Source organism: Psammomys obesus, unplaced genomic scaffold (genome assembly GCF_907164565.1).
Source record: "Psammomys obesus unplaced genomic scaffold, mPsaObe1.curated_primary_1811, whole genome shotgun sequence".
Classification (NCBI taxonomy): Eukaryota; Metazoa; Chordata; class Mammalia; order Rodentia; family Muridae; genus Psammomys; species Psammomys obesus.
Window position 1 is genome coordinate 2,161,951 of NW_026591597.1, and position 6,962 is coordinate 2,168,912.

At 43.0% G+C, this 6,962-nt stretch overlaps 1 pseudogene; it reads right to left on the reverse strand.

Annotated features, from left to right (window-relative positions):
• Positions 1 to 549: 549 nt before the first annotated feature.
• On the reverse strand, positions 550 to 1,179 carry LOC129679506 (60S ribosomal protein L17-like; annotated as a pseudogene).
• Between the last annotated feature and the right edge of the window lie 5,783 nt (positions 1,180 to 6,962).

Genomic DNA, 6,962 nt, shown 5'->3' on the forward strand with positions numbered 1-6,962 from the left:
AATGAAAATTATTAAAACACTTGAGCAAGAGACTGAGTCAAAGAAAGTAAACAGGTAATAACCTAACCGTAGCAGGAGAACTTAACTCTGCTTTCTCACTCTCTGACAAAATGAACTCAGTAATATAATGGAGACACAAAATATTAGTAGTTTATACCAGGAAGAAATTTTTGTCTTTGTCTTTCCTTCCATCTTGTTTGCTGGTACATTGTTCCAGGGTGTTGGCCTTTATCTTTGTTGGCCCTTGTTCTCCAAATAAGAAGAATGAAAGGCGGCGTGACATGCCCCTTCAAGATTATGACAAGAAGCCACTCACATGTTTCTGTTCATATATCATTGGTCAGAATTCAGTGACATGGCCACTCCCAGATGCGTAACAGGATAGGAAATACAGACCTATTCTCTGTGAGCAAAAGCCCTTCTTTAAATCAGGGATCGTGGTAGCAAACAAGACTGAGGATATGCATTTGTTATTATACTTGCCTCATTGTGTGATAAAATATCCAACCAAAGCAACTTAAAGAAGGAAGGATTTCTTTTTTTTTTTTTTTTTTTTTTTTTTTACTTTTATCTGCATTTATTTTATGCTGAATTTATTATTCCCGTGCCATCAGCTTTTGTTTCTTCAGTTTCTTCTGAGATATTTTTTCTTCTGTGCAACCTCCTCCTCTGGCTTTGGAACAATTTGTTCTTTTTCAGTGAGGATCATCTCAATGTGGCAGGGGGAGCTCATGTATGGGTTAATCCGGCCATGAGCTCTGTAAGTTCAGCGGCGCATCTTAGGTGTCTTGTTCATCTGGATATGTTCAATGACTAGAGAATCTACATCTAAACCCTTAAGTTCAGCATTACTCTCTGTATTTTTAAGCATATGCAGCAAAAATTCAGCACTCTTTTTTGGCCACCGACCTTGAGCTCAGCCCCACTGTTTGGCCTGGGCGCACCTCCCGACTCCACCATTATACCGCTGGAATGGCACACACTGCTTCTGTAAAGTGACATCTTTCAGATACTTGGTGGTTTTTCGGATATGCATACCCTTGATGGCCTGGGCAGTTTCCCCGGTGTTCTTAAAGTGAACACGAAGATTTGAACCTCTTGATTTGCATGATTTCGTAGGATTTTCTGGATCAAGAGAGTAGCGAACCATCTTCAAGGATCACCTCTGGCTGCTTTCAGGAAGAGTGAAGAAAGGATTTCTTTTGGCTTACAGTTTGAGGACACAGTCCATCACTATGAGGAAGGCACAGCAGCAGGAGCAAGAGGTAGCTGGTTACATTGTATACATAGTCAGGAAGCAAAGAACAATGGTGCTCATCTCACTTTCTCCTTTATCCATTTTTGTTTACTTCAGGAATAGCATCATCCACATTCAAGATAGATCTTCCTTTCTTCTCTGGAGATGTCCTTGTAGACATATCTAAAGACATGCCCACAGATGCATTGGTGTATGGTTTGAAATCCAAGTGCATCAACCATGAGTTTTAACAATCACAGAATATGACTAAGTCTTTGATATAATTTACCATTTTGGTAATTTCTTTTGATTGTTTTTCTAAGGTGTGTATGTACATGCACGTGTGTGTGTGTGTGTGTATGTGTGTGTGTGTGTGTGTGTGTGTGTGTGTGTGTGTGTGTGTGTGTAAGAGAGAGAAACTGTGCACACATGTCTATCTGAGGGTATGAATGCCTATGTGAATGACACCCAGCTTGTTCCAAGTGCTTGGGTCTGAGCTCTAGTCTTCATGAGTACACAGCAAATGTTCTCAAGAACTAAGCCATCTCTCCAGCCTCTCAATTAGTTTTTTATTGTTTTGATTGTTGTGTGTCATGTTATCACAGATATGAAAAGCAAAACAGGTCTGATATAATTTGGGAAGGGTTCGTCTTTTAGCTTGAAAGGTTTGAATCAAATTTTTATAGACTGCCTAGCTTGAGGCTTGTGCTACATTTTTCTCACCTAGGTCACATGCCGAAACCTATTTCCCACAGTGCTGGTATATGGAATTAGGGTCATTTGAAGAATGATTTTGTTATGACAAAACACACTCAAGGTTTGTCCTTTCAACCACATGAGGACATAGCTAGAAGGTGTTGTATGGGAGGAGTGAGCCTTCAGCTAACATTCAGTCTACAGGCATCTTGATCATGAGCTCCCTTAGCCTTCAGAACAGTGAAAAATAAATGCATTTTGTTTATAAGCCACCAGCTTACTATACTTTTATTATAACAGCCTGAAGCGACAGAACAAAAACAAGTACCAAGAAATGGAGGAGCTGCTAAACAAATACTTCAGCTTCAGTAATGAGCAATGGATCGTGGGTAGAAGAGTGTTGAGGTTCATGTTACACAAAGCCTATATTGCTGTGGGTGGGACTCAAAGGGAGATTGCAGCTAGGGCAAGGAAAGGAAACAGGAAATCTGCAGAAAAAGCCTCAGTGCTGGGGGAACCAAAAGTGACTGTGAGCAGAATTGACAGGGATGCATATGGCCCAGGTGTCGTGTGACACTGTTTCTAAGGACCCGCGTACAAATATCTGCTCAGCTCAGAAGAGGAACCATCAAAAAAAACAAAGCAATCATGCCACCAAAGTCCAATTAGGTGAACCAGTGAGTTTACTGGGGTCACTTACGAGAGCCTGGGTGACTCAAAGGCAGACCTACGTTACCAAAAGCCCACCCCAGCAAGGGTGACAACTAAAGAAGACTGGAAACTGGAGCTCTCCATATAACTTGCAATAGATTGAAGGATCTCTGTCCTTAGCAGCCCTCACTGCTTTTACAGCCTTGGGAAGGACCAACCTTGTGAATCTGATTTCAGGGATTTCCTAAGACTTGTGAGTTGTTTGCTTCCTGAGTGTAGGAGCATTCCTTATTTCATCTTGGAGGAAATTGCTGCACTACCACTGGTCATTCTGATAAGGTCTCAATCAGAAAGGAAGAATGTGTTGTTGGACAGATGAAAGATAATCCTTGAAAAAGCAAGAAAGAACTTGTTTGAATTCTTTTCATGTGCCAGTGTTTTATGGAGGGTAGAAGCTTAAGTAATGAAAATAGGGATTTATCCGGAGTTATTTCTAAGCAAAGTGTGCACTTTGGCTCCTGTGGGATCCTCAGTAAAATGAGAGAAGAAAAAACTAACTTAAAGACAAATTTGTTTTCGATAGCAAGGTATTGCTTCTTAAAATGAAGATTTCTGGACTATTCATATTGGAAAAGATGAGAAAAGCTTTTTGGAAGGTTATAAGGATGTACCATATGACCTAATGATGAGGTTAGCATGGAAGGCGGGTACTGTTTTTCAACATGGTGGACCAATTATCCCAAATGCACACAAGAGACCATAAGCTTGTTTCTGCCACCACAGCCAAGTGGACCAGAGCTAAAGCTTCCTGGCAGATTGCTGTGCTCTGGAGCTTAAGCTGCCCTAGGCTTGGCTCCACAGGGGCTGTGTGAGCAGCAGTGGTTGCCACCCTACACCCCCACCAGGATACCATATACTTAGCATCCGTGGAATTTCATTTTTGCTGCTTCATAGTCTATGAATATGTAGATGCCCCTATCTCCAGTCCAAGGGTGGTTCAGAGAACCCTGTGGCAGAAGCCTGGTAAATTTCAACCACAAAGACAACCCTCCTATTGGGAACCACCGGTAGGGTACCACCCAATGAGATCAATGGTTTGGAAACATCCATGAGATCCCAGAAGCAAGCTTGAGACTCTAGCCTGGGTTAGAACTTCAGTGAGGACAAGACCTTCCAGAGGGTATGATTAGAGTGGGTGGAGAGACAACCACTGCTCAGCAAAGGTGCAGAAGCAAGCCCCCCTCATTGAGTCTGGAGGCAGAGGTTAGGCTCTTCCCAGGCATTAAGGTTTGGAGATTACTTGGGACCTGCTACTGCTGGCTTTTTTTTTTTCCATTTCTCTCTTTTGCAGGGAGAATACCCGATGCCTGCCCCACCATTAGATTTTTGGAAGCACATAACGTTCGCTTTCATAAGCTCACAGCTGGAGAGCAATTTTCCTCGGGATGAATCATACCTTCATATCTGACTTAGATGATATTTAGATGAGACTTTAAAATTGATGATGGAACAGTTAAGACTCCAGGTTACTGGTACAAGAGTGAATATAATTTGCATTTGAGAAGGGCATGTGGGGGGGGGGTAGCAGATTACAATGCTGTGGTTTGAATGTTTGTATGCCCTGTCTCTCAAACTTTGTATGAGAAGCCTAAATCCCAAAATGATGATATTATGAGATATAGCTATTTGGGGAAAGGCTGTATCATCCGTTTAGTTTTCTCATGAGAGGCACCAGAGCCTGTTTTGTTAACTTTTCCCGAGGACACTCAAACAAGTTTGTACTCACTGATCATAGATCATCAAAGCATGAGTGCCTCCGTGTCCTTCTTATCAAGTCTATGAGTTGATCAGGTCAAGAGGTTGCTTACCAGAGTTGCAAACCAGCTGCATAGCCAGCACAGCTGACGACTTCCCCATAGCTGCATAGTCCCTTCTTTAGTTAAATCTCTTCTCCCTGAAGACTCCGGCACCTCCATAGGGGGGAAAAAGCCACATTCAACTATGGCAGAACTGTACAACGTGGCAGGGGTGTGAGAGAGTGGAGTGTCTGAGATTCTAGGTGAGACTCCTGGTCCTTCCCACTTCCTCTTTCTCTGAGGGAACATCAACAGACCTGGTCTTGAGGGTCTCTTGAGGCAGTCAGTCAAAGGGGCTCCAATCAAAATGGCAATGGCTACTAATGTTCACGGGACGGCATTCTACAACAGTGCTCTTAAAAAAGTTGGCAGCAAATGATCATACACTCTTGTAAATCTAGTCACTTGGGAGTCGGAGGCAGGAGGATTGTGATTCAGAAGATGGCCTGGACTATGTGGTGAGACCTTGTTTCAAAAACTAAAAATAAATAAATGAAAATGATGGTATCAAAATAGAGGAGTTTCTTTTCCCTTCTGCCACATGAGAATACAGCAAGAAGACACCATCTGAGAGAAACAGACCCATGTCAGATACCAAATATGCCACCACCTTGACCTTGGACATCTCAGCTTCCAGGTCCAGCAGAATAAAAGATGAGGTTTCTTACGCCTCCCAGTGTATGGTACTATGGCTGCAGCTGCCCTTGAAGATAAAGACAGGAGGCCATGGCTGTCCTGTTTGTTCTTGCCTCATTGGTGCTGGAAATGCTGTATGACACATAGTAGAGGCTTAGTCACCCTTACTAGTGTGTGTGTGTGTGTGTGTGTGTGTGTGTGTGTGTGTTTCCCAACATGATGCTCCCATTGTTTGGGCATTTCTGGACTTGTTCCACTAAAAGCACAAGTCAGAAATAATTTGGGGCCTAATTTGACAAGAAATGTTAGGAATCTTCTAGAACAACTTAAGGAAGAGCAAGAAAATAATAAAAGAGAAGTGCCACGGGTCATGCCCAGTTGGAAAAGACGCCGTGTGAAACTGCATACACGCAGCCTTTCTTCCTTCATAAGGTCCTGCTAGAAACAGGCTCTTTTATCGAGGGTCTCCATTGTGGGCTTGTGGGGATCCCTAAGAGTAGGCCATGAATCATCCCTTTTAACTAGATGAAGCCCCTGTTAGAAGGAGAATCAGCTGGGAGTGCATCACAACACATCAGATCACTGCCTTAACACCATCCTAGAAGATTCCATCAGGCTGCAGCAGGCAAGGGCCTGGGAAACAGCAACAGCAGCAGCCAAATATTTGTTAGATTGAGGGAGGAGCCCAGATCATAGCAAGCTGCCAAAAAGCCAGGCAGAGTAAGGAGAGAAGGTACACACACAAGCCCAGTCCTGAAGCAACCCAGGACAATGGGGACAAGAGGCAGGGAAGAGCAGGAGGTTCAGAAGTCTGGTGGCATTGACACTCACTTCACAGATGTTTTGGGTGCCAGAGAAATGGTTGTTGAAGAGAGCAGTGGGGCGTGATATTCAGACTTACTGGTTTTAGTTTTTTAGTAAATACTTACATCGTGTTTACGGTGTGCCTGGCCCCATTCTGAGCACTTAGCAAATAGGAACTTGAACTTAGCCAGAGTGATGCTCTTATAACAGGTCAGAGTGTATAAGCCAGCTCTGCCAGTTTTCTGGCTGTGTGACCTTGGCCAGGACCTTGTAACTTGTGGGGCTTGGTTTCCCCTATATAGGGACAGAAGGAGTGACGCTTTCTTATGGTTACTGTGAGAAGTCCTTGGGCTGAGAGCCATAAGGACAGTTTGTGGACTATGAAATGTTTTACAAATCGTTACTGATGTTAGAATGAAGCCTAGGATTGGTTCAGCCTCTAGAGAAAGCAGTAACAAAAAAAAAAAACAAAAAAACAAAAAACAAACCTTTTCCAACTCGTAACTGCTTCCATATCTTACGTACCTTGTGGGTTCTGGAGTTGGATGATTTCATTCAAGTCCTGGTTCCCAACCCATTAGCTACATGACTTCAGGCAAGCCTCTTAATCTCCCTGTGATTCGGCTTTCTCCTCTATAAAACCAGGGCTAATAATAGATCTCCATTGGGTTGAGGCGAAACTTTTAAAAGAGAATGAAAATAAAGTACTTAGGACAGTGACCTGGAATAAATGCACCATAAATGGTGCACCTCTCTGATCTCTTAAGCCTCACAACGTTACAAAGTAAGGATAATTACTGTGATTGTCTGCATTTCCAAGGAGAAAGCAGAAGGCCAGAAAGGTTAGGTAACTTGCCCAAGTGCACATACCTAGGGGCTGATGGAGCCAGGATTCCTAGACAGGTCTGTCTGCCTTGGGCACTCTTGTGGTTGCTAAACAAATGCTCTCACTGTCTGTAATGACACCCCAGAAACACACAAGGGAAACCTTGAACCCAAATAACAATAATTACAGAGTTAGAAAAGGAAGAGAGGTGACAAGGACCTTACTTCTCTTTAACTGCTAAATTACTAAAAGAAAG